Below are 16,804 nucleotides of genomic sequence, written 5' to 3' on the forward strand. Positions count from 1 at the left end.
TACAATTATTTTAAAAACTTTTTTTTAACAGAATATTCACACAAATTTAAGTTTTTACAATTATTAAAACTTTTTAAACAGAATATTCACACAAATTTTCTTCCATGTATTAGTTTTAACAGTAAACCTCTATTTGTTTGCCAAAAAAGGGTTTGGAAAAAAGGGTTTAATTTTCATTTGATTTAAAATAAATAAATGTTTAATGCCTTCATTTGATTATCAAAAATAAATAAATCAAAAAATTCTGGGAAAAAAAAAAAAAACAGATTGTAGGGCCCTATTACTCAAACTGTTGAACAATGTTGAGCAACAATGTTGAACCCCAAACCTTGTTTACCCCAACACCTCTTTGCTCATTAAGACGACGCATGGGTTGGACCATGCATCGAAAGGGGGAATGGTTGCACAGATTAAATAATTATGGTTTACAAAGGGGTTCACAACATTCACAGAATTTTTTTGTAAAAGATGCGTCATTTGTAACACTCACAATGTGGTAAAAGTGACAAAAATGTCCCAAGCAGCAGCAGTAGCGAAGGCTCTGTTGAGTGAAATAGTCCCGAGATGGGGGACTATGGAACCCATTTTGTAAACGAGGCAATAAAACAAGTGGGTCAGTTTTTAGGGACAGATTTGAAAACACATTGCAGCGATCATTCAGCTCAGGTGGAGCGGTCGAATGCTAAAATGCTATAAGAAAAAACTAGCTGGCCTAATGTTGTGAGGAAACGGGACTGATATGGGTTAAGGCACTCCCAATTGTTCTCACATACATGAGAATGAGAAAGAGATCCAGGGTAAACCTGAGCCCATTTGAAATTCTCTTTGGTAGACCACCATTTATGGGAATGGAAAGGGGCAAACAACAGCTTCCTGTGTGAGCATGACATGTTGAGTTACTGCAAGGAAATGTCTTGTCTGTTGTTTAATGTCTGTGTGCAGGTAAAAGCTGCAGAAACCCCGTGGATTCATGCCAGCCACTGCAGAAAAGTCCCATCTACATCCCAGGAGGAGGAGCAGATGAAGTAAAGAGATTTGAGGCACATGTCAACAAATGTCCGTTTTAAACACAAAGTGCTTTTACGCACTAGAAAGGGTGTAAAAAGCCTGAACAAGCAAACAATTAATGGTTTGAATGGTTAGCAAATTTGTGGGGAGGATGGGGATACTGGCTGTGTAATACTGTGTTAACAATTTTGGCAGCAGGATTGTTGGTGTTGTTGTGACTGTCATGTATTTTTCAGCTTGTATCCAGCTTAGTACAGAGACTGGTGAAAACTAGTGTATCCCATTAAATGGTTAAACTGGATGTACATCCTAAAAACATGTTTTTGAACATGGGTGAAGATGAGCTAACGGTAGTGGAAGTTAAAGTGAAATGTGTTCAATGGCTTAATGAGACAATACTTTGTGTCCAAAATATGGGCATTTAGTTTTGACGATTAGCCCATTCATATCTATATCTATCTATGTATCTATATATATATATATATATATATATATATACATATATATATATACACTCATTTGCTTGCATATATTAGGGTTTATACCCGCAAAAAAGGGCATTAGCATGTTCTCTCATATTTCACAGATTTGTTGGGAAGGTTACTTTGGAAATGTAATAGGTTACAGATTACAAGTTACTCTATTTAAAATGTAATTAGTAGTGTAACTTTTCAATTACTTTGTTAAAGTAATGTAACATTACATTTACTTTTTGATTACTTTTCTAAATTTCTAATATTTTCAACTGTTAATCATTTTAAAACATTTATACCAGGCAGAGTTAACCTTACAGTAGCACTCAACACTGATTACTGTCAGACATTATCACTTGAATTAAGATTATAGTAAGGGATAATATACATCTTTATTTTGCGATAACAACTGGCTGGATGTACATTATCCCACTTATTACACAGCTGCCACAGAACACTGATCTGAGTTGAAATATTTGAACGCAAAGCTTTCATTAAGAAATAGTTGCTAGCAAGTGGCAAGTTGACAGAATTAAGAAATTGTACACATAATATTGAATTGAGTTTATTAGCTAACCAAACGCAAAGCTTTCACCAAGAAAAACCATCACACACATAGCGCCAACTTAAGTTGCCCGGATGAGTCTGAGTTATTAGCTTTTACCAGTTGTTATCGAGGAATAACATACCTTGGAATGTCACGACTGACCAATCAGAATCAAGCATTCCACAGAGCCATGTAATAATTTAATTTTAAATTTTAATTTAATTTAAGTCACAGCCACCACAAATTCAGACTTAACAACTCTTATTTACTTTGAGAGCATTCTGAGGTTAAATACAGATTTTAACTCATAACAAGAAATAGTTTAATAGCTATGATACTGGTTTTGAAATCAAATGTTTGCATAGTTATGACAGGAAACACTGGCATCTAACAATGCCTTGGAAAAAAAATCTTAAAAAATAAAGTATATGCATAAACCCAAATAGGAAATAAAACTGTTGAAAATATGCATGTGTCCTATAGTCCTGAAATATTGATGCCTCATTTTAGAGCAGTCAATGCAATTTTGGAAAGAAGTCAATTAAATCTGTATGTGGGTGTGTGTAAAAAAAATCAGATGTAACCCCCTTTGTAATCATTAACATTTTCAAAAGTAACTGTAATTTGATTACACATTTTTTCTCAGTAATTGTGACTAATTACAACAACATTTATTTTGTAATTAAATTACGTAACTCCTATACATGTAACTAGTTACTCCCCAACACTGTATACAGGGTAACATTTTATGTTACACCTTTGCCTGATGTGAGCTTCTTTATCTTATTTTAATAAAATAAAATGTTACAGTATTTAAACTTTTCCTTTCTGTCGGTGAACGATGATTTTGATGATATGGTAATGAGCGTAACTTTCATGCATTTGACTGACAGATAAAACTTGCACACTTATTTCAAGGTGGTTGTTAATGTTGTGGTTATTTTAACTATTTCTTTCGTACTTTTAGGTTTAACAACATTAAGTTAAAAGTCATTTATCATTCAGTGGAATTGTGTGTATGCTTTTAGACACTTTAGTCAGAGATAAAAATAACCCCTGTTTATGTACAGTTTTTTAAAAGCTCTTTTTAACCATTTTATTTTACATCCAAAGCACCATGAATAAAGACACTGGACCCTTATCCATAATCTGTATAAATGTCCTCTTTCTGTCACTGAGTCAGTTTTATTTTTTTTAGTGTAATGATACATACAGTATTTACCATTATCTGCTATAGCAACTGACATTCTGGTAAGAAAAGTATATTTCAGGTATAAAAAGACAATGACAAATATATGTGCACCAATATTGTGATTATTTCCAATAATCAGAGTAAGGACTTAATTGGACTAAGATGTTTTTAAACATTTCTACTTATCACTACTCACTTAAGGGTCTTTTATAATGTGGTTAAAACCATTTCAGACCAGAGTACATCTTCATAATTGGCCTTCTTTCTGTATTTTCAGAGAGATCCAGTTCTCTAATAATTGAGGTATTCGATTTCTGAGCTGAAGCCAGAGCAGCACAACCTTCATCTGTGAAACCACAATTCCTTAACCTGTAGAGAACAATGACACTCTTCAGTCTCTCAGTTCAGGATCTATAGCTCAGGTAAACAGGAACTGCATAATCAGAGAGACTTAATCCACAGCATGATTATTAGGTTCAATCTAAGGTGGAGGTTCACCACCTTACATCATCATCAAATCATGTTTATACTTACTGTAAATATAGTTAAAATGATATCAGACACTTTGAAAAGAATTTCATCTCCAAATATACGACAGGGTATTTTTTTGTTTTGATTTTGTTCACTATTCATGATTCAAGGTAAAAATGAATGAGAATGTTGACACACTTATACAAACTTACCACAGTGTTTCCAGTTTACAGTGAGGATCCTTCAGTAAATCACAGAGCAGACTCATGTATGAGTAACGGGTTTGATCTCAGAGCTGAAACCAGAGCAGCACAACCTTCATCTGTGACACCACAATCACTCAACCTGTGGAGAACAATGACACTCTTCAGAGTCCAGTAATTGACCTCAATTCAACCTGAATTCCAAAGCTCACTGAATATTTTAATGCAGGGGTGAAGATGCTGATGCAGATGATGACACAGAAGAAAGGCGATCACCACCACTTACTTGTAGGTCATATGCTAGTACTAGCTAGATACAATAATTAGTCAAAAATTAGCTGTAATTAGTTAAATAAATTAACTCTCTTTTTTTCATCTTAGCATAGTTGAGCTCATAGTAGATAGTTAGCCGCCACCACTCACAAGAGCTGTGATGCAGTATGATGTGATAAAATAAAAAGAGCTATATTGCAGTTTTTACTGTTTTTCCCTATTATTAGGGAATCACAATTAATTACAATTAATTAGAGATTTAGAGGAAAATATCCATTGTGATGCATCAAGAATTGTTTTAGAAACAAATCCTTGCCTTTTGAATCAAATCATGAGACAAATAAAGATTCAAACTTCTACGCAATTTGGCCATAGGCCTTAATTTGAATTCTAAAAGTTAATTTTGTAAAGGTGTACTTTTCACTAATTTACCTTTTCACTCTATTCTCTCCTTTATGTTAGTTCGTAACCCATTTGACCAACATTAACACACACACACACGTTTGTTTTTGTGAATTGTGGGGACTTTCCATAGACTTCTATAGTTTTTATACTGACCAAACGATATTGTCTATCCCCTAACCCAACGCTAACCCTAAACTTAGCCCTCACAGAAAACATGTTTGCATCGTTACACTTTCAGATAAACATCACTTACTATTTTTAATCATTTTTTAACATTGTGGGGACCGCAGGCCGGTCCCCACAATTTCAAAAATTTCACGCGAAATGATAAGATCAAGGGTGTGACCCAACCTATGAGTTGGGCAGGAAATAGACTGGGTCAGATCCAGTGAGTGGAGAAGTGCCTTAAAATCATTAGCAGATTTATCAGAGGGGCAACAAACATGAATGTTAAAGTCACCACAGATTAGGATGTTGTCAAACTTTGGCATGAACTCTGACAGAAACTCTGAAAAATCATTTAAGAAGTCCTTGTTTAATTTAGGCGGCCGGTAAATTATTGCACATAAAATAGGACAGGGCAATGTGAGCACAAATGCTTGTAACTCAAAACTGGAGAACCCTCTAGTGGACAGCTGGCGACACTTCAATGACTGTCTGAATATGGTGGCTATCCCCCCGCCCCTACCCGTTTGTCGCGGGGTGTTAAAGTAAAAATAGCCAAAGGGAAGGAGTTCCGAAAAAGCACTGTCGTCACCTGGACAGAGCCAGGTTTCAGTGAGGAAAAACAAATCCAAATTATGAGAGGAGATGGCATCATTAAGGACAAATGTTTTGTTATTGAGCGATCTAGTGTTACAAAGTGCCATACGGAACGAAGTCGAGTTGACAGGCGGCGATGTCACGCGAGGAATTGGACGGAGATTTCCTTGGACGCAGCACCGGGTAGATGTTTTTCCGCGGCGGGGACACGGAGATAAAACACCGGTGTCAGTCCCGCACTGCCAAGCTCCGTTCGATCTCCACACCTCAGCGGCGGAGAATCCAGGTGAGTCCTCAGCCTGACATGTAACCCGCCTCTCCGACCGCGTCTTCTGCGGCGCTTTCTGCCTGATAGCAGACAGACAGGGCGTCTCAGAGGAGGAGGAATTGATGTCAACAGTTTGGGAGCCCAATTGATGCAAAACGCAATTCCAGCAGCGTAGTCCGATCATAAACTATAGCCGGTGAAACGACAGCTAAAACAAACAATAAAAAACAGAGTAGCAAGTGGCACGCCAAACACAGCGGCGCCATCTTGAAAATCAGTCAGTAAAGTATTAACCTGTAGGTTGTAGTTCTGGTGGATGAAGGCCCCCGAGAGGTAAAGCCCAGGGGCCCCTTAAAGTCTTGATGTGGCCCTGTTTATACAGTAAAAATATCAGACACTTTGGAAGTAATCTCATGACAATTAAACATCGCCTTCAATTAAAATACAGGAGACTTGATTAATTTTAGGTTTAATTCTGTTTACTATTCATAGAAGCAAAACAAAACAGAATGTTGAGACTTTTACACAATCTTACCACAGTGTATCCAGTTTACAGTCCTTCAATCCTTCAGAGAGCAGCTTCACTCCTAAATCCCCTAGTTTATTTTGAGACAGAGTTAGTTCTCTCAGGTGTGAGGGGTTTGATCTCAGAGCTGAAGCCAGAGCAGCACAACCTTTATCAGTGATTGCACAATCCATCAACCTGCAGAAAACAATGACACTCTTCACTCTTCTCAGTTGAGAGTCTACAGTTTAGATTAGCAGCAATGTCACAATCATAAAGAGAGACTAATTGGCAGAGTCTGTGCCAGAGCCCTTAGTTAAAAATCGGTCAGATCCAGTCAGTTAAATCACAGTTCTGTAATAGATGGTTTCATCGGGCGTACGCACCAGGCACCAAGTTAACTTCCGGTCTGTGTTTATCGGTCTGGTAGTTGCGCTGACTACAAACGCAGTTAAGGTTAAAGTAATGAGTAGATTTAAGTTGTGCTCAGGTTGTTGTGCTGTGGGATGTGTGTCCCGTACACTGATTTATTTGTGGCGGCTTGCCACAATATCAAAACTGACTGCCACAAATAGATTTTCCAAAAGGATTGACTTGAATAAACAACAAACATTTCAAAACCAAAACACGCCACGGGTGTTTTTATATCACTGTCTCTGAAGGAAACTGACTGTCTTCAGAATTTTTTTTTTATTTGATCTTGCCTGTAATGCCTGATAAAGCAGCGTTCGTGAGCTCAGCACTGGTTTGTGTACAGCCATTACCAGGAAAACCTAAATTTCAGCTGTCTATAAAGCACTGCCTTTCATTGGCATTGATAAACTAGTGCTTTCTTTGTTTTCGGCTTAAGAGATAAAGTCGGTGACACTGACTCGACATCTCCGCAGTAGTGCATGCGCCTGTATGCATGTTTCATACGCATTACAAAGTCAGAAAACTGTTATTAATTACTGTTACTGTAAGCAGACATTTCACACTCTATAGATATATTTTTCGTGTCCAAGGCAATACACAAAATTTCTTTTTTCCTGACACGCTCAAGTTCACAGACCAAGACGGCAGACAGAGCATCCTGTTAGCTTTCATTATTTTACAAAAACGCAATGTTTTGTTGTTATTCTGAGTGCACATAAATAAACGTAGGGTCTATACAGATTCTAAAGGTGCATTACTCTTATCTGTATGACCAAAAATTATGGGTTATTTTAAGAGGAAAAGACTGCACTGGCGCCTCCATCTGTCATGCAGTATAAGCGCGCTACTATTTAGCTTCCACATTGTGCACAGACATTTGAATAGCGCACATTTTTCTAGGTTAACATTAGATTGAGTGGTCATGTGTAGTTGCTATTACTTACATATTTTATGTGATTAAGCCATATTTAAGGTCGATGAATGCCCGATGTACTATATTACCACATAGACCAGTCGTTAATGATCTGTCCGTCACGGACCTTGCCACTTCCTGTGGATTTATTTATTTATTTTTTCTGCGACTAAGCAGCTAGTAACATTTTGGTCGACCAAGCCTCATCAACGCTTAGTCGACCATTAGGGGGCAGCCCCAATAAATATGATAATATTTTATCAGTGTAGTGATTGTTGTCAGTGTGACTGACTTACTGAGCAACTCGGGATTCTTTAACCACAGGCAGCAACTTCTGAAGAACTTCATCTGCTGTATTTTGTGTTCCAATAAATTTCTGGAGATCAAAAACATCCATCTTCTGTTCTGATGTCAGCAACACGTAAACCAGAGCTGACCACTGTGAAGACGAGAGTTTAGCTTTCTCCATTTGTCCAAATCCCAGATAACCTTGGATCTCCTGCATCAGTGAACTATCACCCAGTTCATTCAGACAATGGAACAGATTGATGGATCTCTCTGGAGAGGGATTCTCCCTGATCTTCTTTTTGATGAAATTAACTGTTTCCTCTTTGTTGTAGGAGCAGCTTCCTATCTGTGTCAGTAGTTTTTGTAAGAGAGTCTGAGTAGACTCCAATGAGAGACCCAGAAGAAAACGCAGGAAAAGATCCAGATGTCCATTCTTACTCTGTACAGCCTCATCCACAGCTCTCTGGTGCAGGCCAGATAATACATTTTTCTTTTGGGTTAGAACTTTGGAAAACAGACTTTGTTCAGTTTGATCAAACACATTAAAGTAGTTCTTTGTAAAGGAGAGGTGCACATATAGACCTGCTAGATGTTCCCTATGAAACAGACTTTATAAATATACAATAATATAATAAAATACAGTTGACATTATAGACCGTTTGGGAAGTAACAGAATACACGTAACAGCATTATGTACTGTAATCAGAACATAAAAAAATACTTTTAACTAGTCAGAATACAGGTACATTTTATAAAAAAAGAGGAATACTATAAGAACAAATTTTAGAATAGATTTTTTTTTTCATTTAAACAAATGAATAAACTTTTGCCATAACACAGCTGCTTGATTCTAGTTCTGTGTCAGGTTCCACCAGCCATACTCGGTTGTAAGACTAGGATTGATGTAAAATCCACTTTAAGTGGTGCTTGGAATTAATACCTGTCACACCATTTAGGCATAGTGCTACGCCTAAGACTAAACTTTAAGCCTAGTCAAAGTAGGCGTAAGTGAAAAGCCATGATTTGCTTAGACATTATTTATTTTTAGGATTCATGTCTGTGAATGAATTATTACTGCAGATGTGTTTCATTTTGTTAATGTCAATTATTTAAGTGGAATATTTCCATGTATAGACCTATATATTCCTTTTCATGTAAGCCTATAGTTTTATTCTGTTTTCTCCATTCACAGAAACGCTGCAGGTGCATGAGATCTTCTGAATCCATACACTATCCTCAGATAATCTCAAACACCGGGCCATTGCTGTTGCGACATACTGTATGATGAGTTGACATCTGAGCATTTCACTTGTTGGATGCATCAGCTCACATTTGCATAGGCAGTACTATTTGAATTCATGATTGGCTGACAGCAAATTTCAAATATTAAATGGAACGATAAAATAACATTATTAACCGGTTAATGGCCATTTCAAATTTTCGATTCTGTTTGGAACTATAAAATTAGATTTTGTTTCTGATTCTGTTCTGGGAGCTGTTTCATGAAACAAGTATGAAACAAGTTTACCAAGTAAGCCAAACTTCTTTCAGTTAGTTTGACTTATTGTCACTTGATTTGGCTCAAAATAAGTCAGACTAACTGAAATAAGCCTGGCTTATTTGGCAAACTTGTTTTATGAAACAGCCCCCTGGTCAAAATTTTGTTAGTTTCCGGTTTTTGTTTTCGTTCCTTGATTTACGCCTTATCGTAGTTTTAGTTGGCGCAACAGGTGTATATTTATCGTAAAGCAGGACATAGCAAAGCCTAGTGTAAAAACGTAACTTTTTTACATCTAGATGGTGCAACTGGACCCTGGTTCTTTTTTGCCAGTCGTGAGTCACCTCTTGGTTTCATTTACAAATTACTTAAATTACCTAAATTATTACTGATTATAGAGACAAGAATTCATATATGACAACTGTACGTTTTACAATCATGCCAAAAATTCTACCTCGGATCAGTTGATGTCTGTCTTCCAGCAAAGTTTAATGGAATACCCATAGATTCGTCACTCTTCATGGATACACAGCTGGGCTCCGGTTGGTTTGATTTCTCTCTCTGGAATTGGCTTTAACAGAATAAAGACAACAGAAGTCATTACAGACACAACAACTGAGTCAATATGACAACTGCACATTGTACAATGCTAAATATCATCTATTCATCCAGAAAGAAAGGTTGCACTTCGGTTCAGTTGATGTGTGCCTTCCACAATGCTGAATCCCATCTATTTACTCAGACAGAAATACTGTACCTAGGACTAGTTGATGTGTGTCTTCCAGCAAATTTTAACGGTACATTCATAGATTCATCACTCTTCACAGACACACAGCTGGGCTCTGGTTGGTGCGATTGCTCTCTCTGTAATTGGCTTTAACAGAATAGAGACAACAGAAGTCATTATAGACAACAACTGAGTTAATATGACAACTGCATGTTGTACAATGCTAAATATCATCTATTCATCCAGAAAGAAAGGTTGTACTTCGGTTCAGTTAATGTGTGCCATCCAGCAAATTTTAATGGTACATCCATAGACTCGTTGCTCTTCATGGACACACTGCTGGGCTCCGGTTGGTTCAATTGCTCTCTCTAGAATCGACTTTAATAGGGACAACAGAATAGTCATAATAGAACAGTTAATATAGAGTTGATATAACAGCTTTACGTTGTACAATGCTAAATCTCATCTATTTACCGAGACAGAAATATTGTACCTTCGATCAGTTGATGTGTCTCTTCCAGCAAATTTTAATGGTACATCCATAGATTCGTTACTCTTCACTGACACACAGCTGGGCTCCGGTTGGTTCGATTGCTTTCTCTGGAATTGGCTTTAATAGAATAGAGACAACAGAAGTTATAACAGACACCAATTTAATATGTTAATATGACAACTGCACATTGTACAATGCTAAATATCATCCATTCATCCATAAAGAAACACTGTACCTCGGAACAGTTGATTTGTGTCTTCCAGCAAATTTTAATGGCACATCCATAGACTCGCCACTCTTCATAGACACACTGCTGGGTTCCGGTTGGTTCGATTGCTCTCTCTGGAATTGGCTTTTAATAGAATACAGACAACAGAGGTCATAATAGACAACAGCTGAGTTAATATGACAACTGCACATTGTACAATGCTAAATGTCATCTATTCATCCAGACAGAAACGTTGTACCTTGGATCAGTTGATCTGTGTCTTCCAGCAAATTTTAATGGTATATCCATAGATTCTCCACTCTTCATGGACACATAGCTTTGCTCCGGTGAGTCTGAGCGCTGCTTCTGGAATTGACTTTAATAGAAACAATAGAATAGTCATGATAGAGCAAACACAAGAACAGATTATATACAGTTGACATAACAACTGTATTTTGTACAATGCTTAATGTAATCTATAGACCGTTTTAGTGCAGACGTCACAATGACATCACTGGAGGCCCAAAAAAAAAAGTGAAAACTGGAGGCGGATAATTCGACCCAGCACAGATTTGGCTACATAAGGAGCTTAAAATATCATATTGTTGTGATGTTGGGTGCCAGAATCGATGTAGTAAGGCTCCAATTTTAAATTTTAATCGCATACCTGGTGTCACTGCCAGACAAAAAAAAATGGCAACAGCGGTGGTTAAATGTGATAAAACAAGCGGACTGGACAGAAACCATCATCTAAAATGCTCACGTTTGTAGCGCACTTATCAGAAAAGGTTAAATAGAGTATTGTGTTTTGTTGTTATGGATTATGGTTTGTGTTAAGCGTCTAAAGATTTCTTATGCATCTCACGACTATGTCGTGTACGAAATAATGTCTGTGTGCATATGTGTAAAAGAACAAACTGACAATTTATATGCTTAATCATTTGTAATTGTGAATGCATTGTTGTGATTGTGGCTGGAATTAAGAACTTGGTAAGAAAGAACAATCAAATACAAAAAGTTCAAAATTAGCAGATTCTGGAATTTTTATTTCTAAAAAAAAACATATTTAAATGTACTGTAAGTAAGTAACGTAAAGATACTGAAATGTCACAGGAGGGATATACTTTAAAATAACTATTTGGCTGTTGCATGATACATACATCTTTAAATAATATATCCATAACATTAAATGTTTACCTTTTTTTTTTTTTTTTGTGTAACATTAGCTGTAAAAATAGTTGCCTGCTGAAACTGAAATATACAAATATCTTCATGACTAGATGAAGGTGAGTTTCTCTTTACTATACACACATTAGATTTCTCTATAGACCAATTATTGGTTTGTAAACATTCAGGATTCATCATGGTTGCAGAAAACCCGGGAAAGATGGCCTTTATGGATAGAAAATTACATGGTACAAAATAGTTAGATTTAAAAAGATTATAGATTATATTGATTAGATGTCATTCTCAAAATGTTCTCTGCATATTATAAGATCTTGTCACCCAGCAATGAGCACTGTTATTCAATTAAATTGACTTTAGACAGTGGGATTGTCTTACAAATCTGAAACAGGGATGATGTTTTTTGTGGGCAGAGCCTATCTGGTCACAGAACATTACAGTTTTCAAGTAGCAGTCTATGGAGCCAAGAAATAAAAGAATAAAAAAAAAAGTAAATTTGATTTTATATTTCAAAATTCTGACTTTATTCTCGCAATTCCATGATTATATTTCACAATTCTAATAAGGAAAAACAACTCATCATTTCTCTTTTCCCCTCAGAATTGACTCACTATTTTTGAGTTAAATCAAGTTATAAAGTCTGAATTAGGAGATATAAACTTGCATTTGCGAGAAAAAAAGTCAAAATGGTGAGATAAAATAAATGATGTTCTGTAAAAATGTTAATAGTAATTGGTTTAAATAATATTTCATGCTGTAATTGTAGGGCTAATACAATACGTCCCCTGTGAACAGCACATGTGAATATTACGTAGACCTATTGTTTAAATCAAATTTATGCTTTAAAAGTAGAATATTCATAGCAGTTTTCATCCATAGTATGTCCATTTAAACATCTGCATTTAGCTTTAAATGGAGTCTATGATGACAGTATTCTATAGAAATTATTTGCATTTCGATTTTGACATGAAAAGGCACAAAAAATACATATTTTTCCTCTCATTCCATAGATTTTACCCATTTACCTCCACATGTTACCAGTGTTTTTTGATTTAAAGGAATTTCCGCCTGCATTATTGTCAATAGACAGACGCCAGTTTTGTCAAGAAAATTAAACTGATTTAGTTGCACTTACCAAAAAATATCAATATTTTAAACTGGTTATTCATACTGATGCCCTACCATGTACATCATCCTTCATTTTAATGTTTAACAGAGAGTGACCTTACATATGCAAATAAAATCAGATTTTCTCAAGTTTTTGTTAAAAAACAAACTTTAAAAAAAAAACCTTACTAGCTAGCGTTAGTGAAGCGGTCAGGGGAATCTTTTTGCCTCCACCTAGGCTCCACTCACAAAAAAATGTCACAATCTTTACTAACAGAAAAAGTCTCTATACATCCAGACAGAAATATTGTACCATGGATCAGTTGATGTGTGTCTTCCAGCAAATCTTAATGGTACATCCATAGACTCGACACTCTTCCTGGACACATAGCTGGGCTCCGGTGAGTTTGATCGCTCCTTCTGGAATCAACTTTAATAGAATAGAGACAACAGAAGTCATAACAGAACAGAGACAAGAACTATTTATTTAGTTAATATGACAACTGTACATTGCACAATGCTGACAGTTATCAATCTATCTATGTGCATCTGGAGATAAATGTCGCACCTCAGATCAGTAGGTGTGTTTCCTTCAGCAAATTTTAATGGTACATCCATAGATTCAACACTCTTCATGGACACACAGCTGGGCTCTGGTGAGTTTGATCTCTCACATAATTTACTTAACAGAATAAACAAAAGAATTCATATAGTTAATTTTACTAGTGAATTTAACCTCATATAGGGAATCGCATCTCTAGACAAGCTTTACACTTTTGAAAAGTGATAATATCACCATCTATCCATCCATTCTTGGCACCAGTATACGATAGAGACAACCTCTCAGAACACATGTAACAGCCTGTAATGTGGCGTACAATGTCTTTTTATAAGACTGGAACCATATTTTGATGTACCTGCATCCAGGAGAAAAATCTTCATCACTTAATGGTTGCGTGTCCCCCATGATTCATTCAGTCTTCAAGAAACTGCACCGGTAAGAGTCTGACAAGTCAAAAACACTGGTTGAGACAAAGTGACTAACAACGAATATCATTTTAAAATTACCTGAAAACAGTGTTAATGAAGGCAAATAGGCTAATTTAACAGACATCTGCACTACCTGTCTGTTGGATGTTTACAAACACTGAAATTTCATATTTGTATTCTCTTTTCTTCTTAAGATGTCATTGGTGAACGCTTATTACCTCAAAAGAAGAATGAGGCAAAACATTTATAATTCTGAGATTTAAAAAAATAAATAAATAAACAGTTCAATTATAATTTATAATCTGATAGGCTGGAATGTCAAATTACAGAAAGGTTACAACAGTTTCTTGAACATTATGTAATATGAGCACACCATCCTCAATTTACTTTTAAGTAATCCTGTAGTACTAGTAACTAATTAACCAAGAAGTCACTTTCATGCATCACACTTTAATACTTGGTCGAATAATCTTCAATCTGGGTGTAAAATGGCGCACGTAAACAAAATCCAGTTCATATCCCTACTTTTCAAACGTTGTTAACTTTTTTAGAGAGACTAGTACCTCATTAGTAACTTAGCAACTAACGTACTTCACTAGGTTTGATCAACAGTCATTTAAAAGGTTATGAACTTTTAAACTCATAAATATTTAGTGGGTTATGCACGAATAAGTTCGTAGTAATAAACACTTTTTTAAAAAGTTTCTGTATAAAACTTATTATCGCAATAATATAAAACGTAGTAAAACGGCAACTCGGTGTTCTTATGTTACCGAAATATTTAAGGAAAGGAAGAGTTAAGACCTTTAAGAGTATCTTCACTTTGCCACTAATAGTATCGAGTATTTTCTGTTAAAACTATCTATGTACATTACTTAAAAAGACTTTTGACATTTTTATAACGCTTACTTTTCGATGTATATCATTAGACGCATATCAGCACTGTAAACACATTCCTACTGTACACTTGACAATAACGGCAAAAGCAGCCGAGTAGTGCGCATGCTCTGTGCACGAGAGATAGCGAGCCCACACGGAAAAACACGAGTTATTTTCTCTGATAACTGGGTGCCACTGTGGCTAGCTAATGGAGTTTCCGTTTTCCGTTCCCAAAACCCCAAACACAAACGTCTTATCAGACTTGTTCATCTATTGACATTCGTTCACTTTAGACTTCTGTGATGTTTTGTAAAATTAAATAAAAAGACTTCACTTTAGACTTTAACTTTTATTACTATTACTTGTGCATCAGAGATTATTTGTTTACACACGCACACATTCAGAAACAAAGTAGAAAATGATACATCTTAACATTGCAGAGCACTCTGAATTTTGTATATATATATATATATATATATGTGTGTGTGTGTGTGTGTGTGTGTGTGTGGACTTGTTTTTATATCCTTGTGGGGACCTAAACCTGAATACACACAGACTCATGGGGACTAGTGTCCCCATGGGTACAAAAGCTTATAAATCATACAGAATTAGTTTTTTTGAGAAAGTAAAAATGCAGAAAGTTTTCTGTAAGGGTTGGGTTTAGGGGTAGGGTTAGGGTAAGGGGATAGAAAATACAGTGTGGAGAGTATAAAAACCATTGCACCTATGCAGAGTCCCCACAAGGATAATGAACCAGACGTGTGTGTGTGTGTTAGTTACATACACAGCAGCACACTGGGGAAACAAATTAACAACATTTTTCAAAAACATTTACAACTGGTTCAACTATTTAAAATATAATTTAAAAAATGCATGTGTACAGAATATAACCTTCGTGTTCTTCCCTTCCCCAGAACTCACATTATATCAGTCATTGTCCTCTATATTCATGCCTTGGGAAAATTTGGGGAAAAATGTATTCTATCAAAATATGTTACCCTAACCTATGAAGCAGTAACACTGTAGTCCACCATCTGATCTCTTCATTGGTAAAGATGGCAGCAAGATTACTTTCAAAGAGCCTTCAGGTTTGTTAACAGAACTGTGTATGCATGAAGTTTATGCATGATTTCATTTAGATTTGGCACAGCAGGTTTTAGATCCATATAGGTCTCATATGAAGGATTTATCATCTTGTGTCAAAGCAAGTCAGATCCTGGGGAAAAAAATACCTGAGCCCTTCTCTGCTGGTCTTCTTTACTGGAAATATTTACAGATAGAAAAATAGTCTTTTTCTGCAATTGTTGGTTACTGGTGACACCACTCTAGTTATGGAAAGTGTCTAACATCTGACCTGCCTTAAATGTTGATATGTAGGATGTTCTGGGCACGACCTGTTGACCTCAAAACCTTCATTAATACACCTGGAGGAGCAGAAGATGAGATGATTTTCACAGACGACAGCAGGTATGTGTGTATGACTGTGTTAGTGTTTCTTATACCCATTGTGGTAGCCACTAAAACAGTCATGCGATGGTTTCCCCCGTCAGAACCACGTCATCCAGACTTATCAAACACTCAGCAGAGTCCAGGAACAACAACAACAACAACAACAACAACAACAACAACAACAAACAGAAAAAGAAATCATCACAACATCCCTATCAGAGAAGCTTAGAGCAGCAGTAGTCAGCTGCTGACACATGGGGGCGCTGTTATACAACAAATCAGCAAAATTAGGTTATCATATATCTTTTTCAGTAGCTTCAACTTTGCTTGAGAGTTCAAGATTGCAGGAACAGGTCAGAGATACAACTTGACAGAATAAGAGTGACCTGTGGTTAATGTGTGATAGCAACAGTTGTTCTTACCATTATAATAGAGCCTGGGTTTTGAGAAACACATTAGAAAATGAACATCAGAAATTAGTTGATGGGACGCCAGACATTGCGAGGAAACCTTTAAAGATGTTTATGTGAGGCAAGATTGAAGCTA

The 16,804-nt window shown here is 36.2% G+C and overlaps 1 long non-coding RNA gene across 1 annotated transcript; it reads right to left on the bottom strand.

Moving 5' to 3' along the window:
- Positions 1–13,003: 13,003 nt before the first annotated feature.
- LOC127181800 (uncharacterized) lies at positions 13,004–14,911 on the bottom strand. Its single transcript, XR_007829818.1, has 4 exons — positions 14,840–14,911; positions 13,858–13,945; positions 13,509–13,622; positions 13,004–13,370 (listed from the first exon to the last, which is right to left on the bottom strand). It is a non-coding gene; the product is annotated as an uncharacterized LOC127181800 (long non-coding RNA).
- Between the last annotated feature and the right edge of the window lie 1,893 nt (positions 14,912–16,804).

Source organism: Labeo rohita, chromosome 19 (assembly GCF_022985175.1).
Source record: "Labeo rohita strain BAU-BD-2019 chromosome 19, IGBB_LRoh.1.0, whole genome shotgun sequence".
NCBI classification, from domain to species: Eukaryota; Metazoa; Chordata; class Actinopteri; order Cypriniformes; family Cyprinidae; genus Labeo; species Labeo rohita.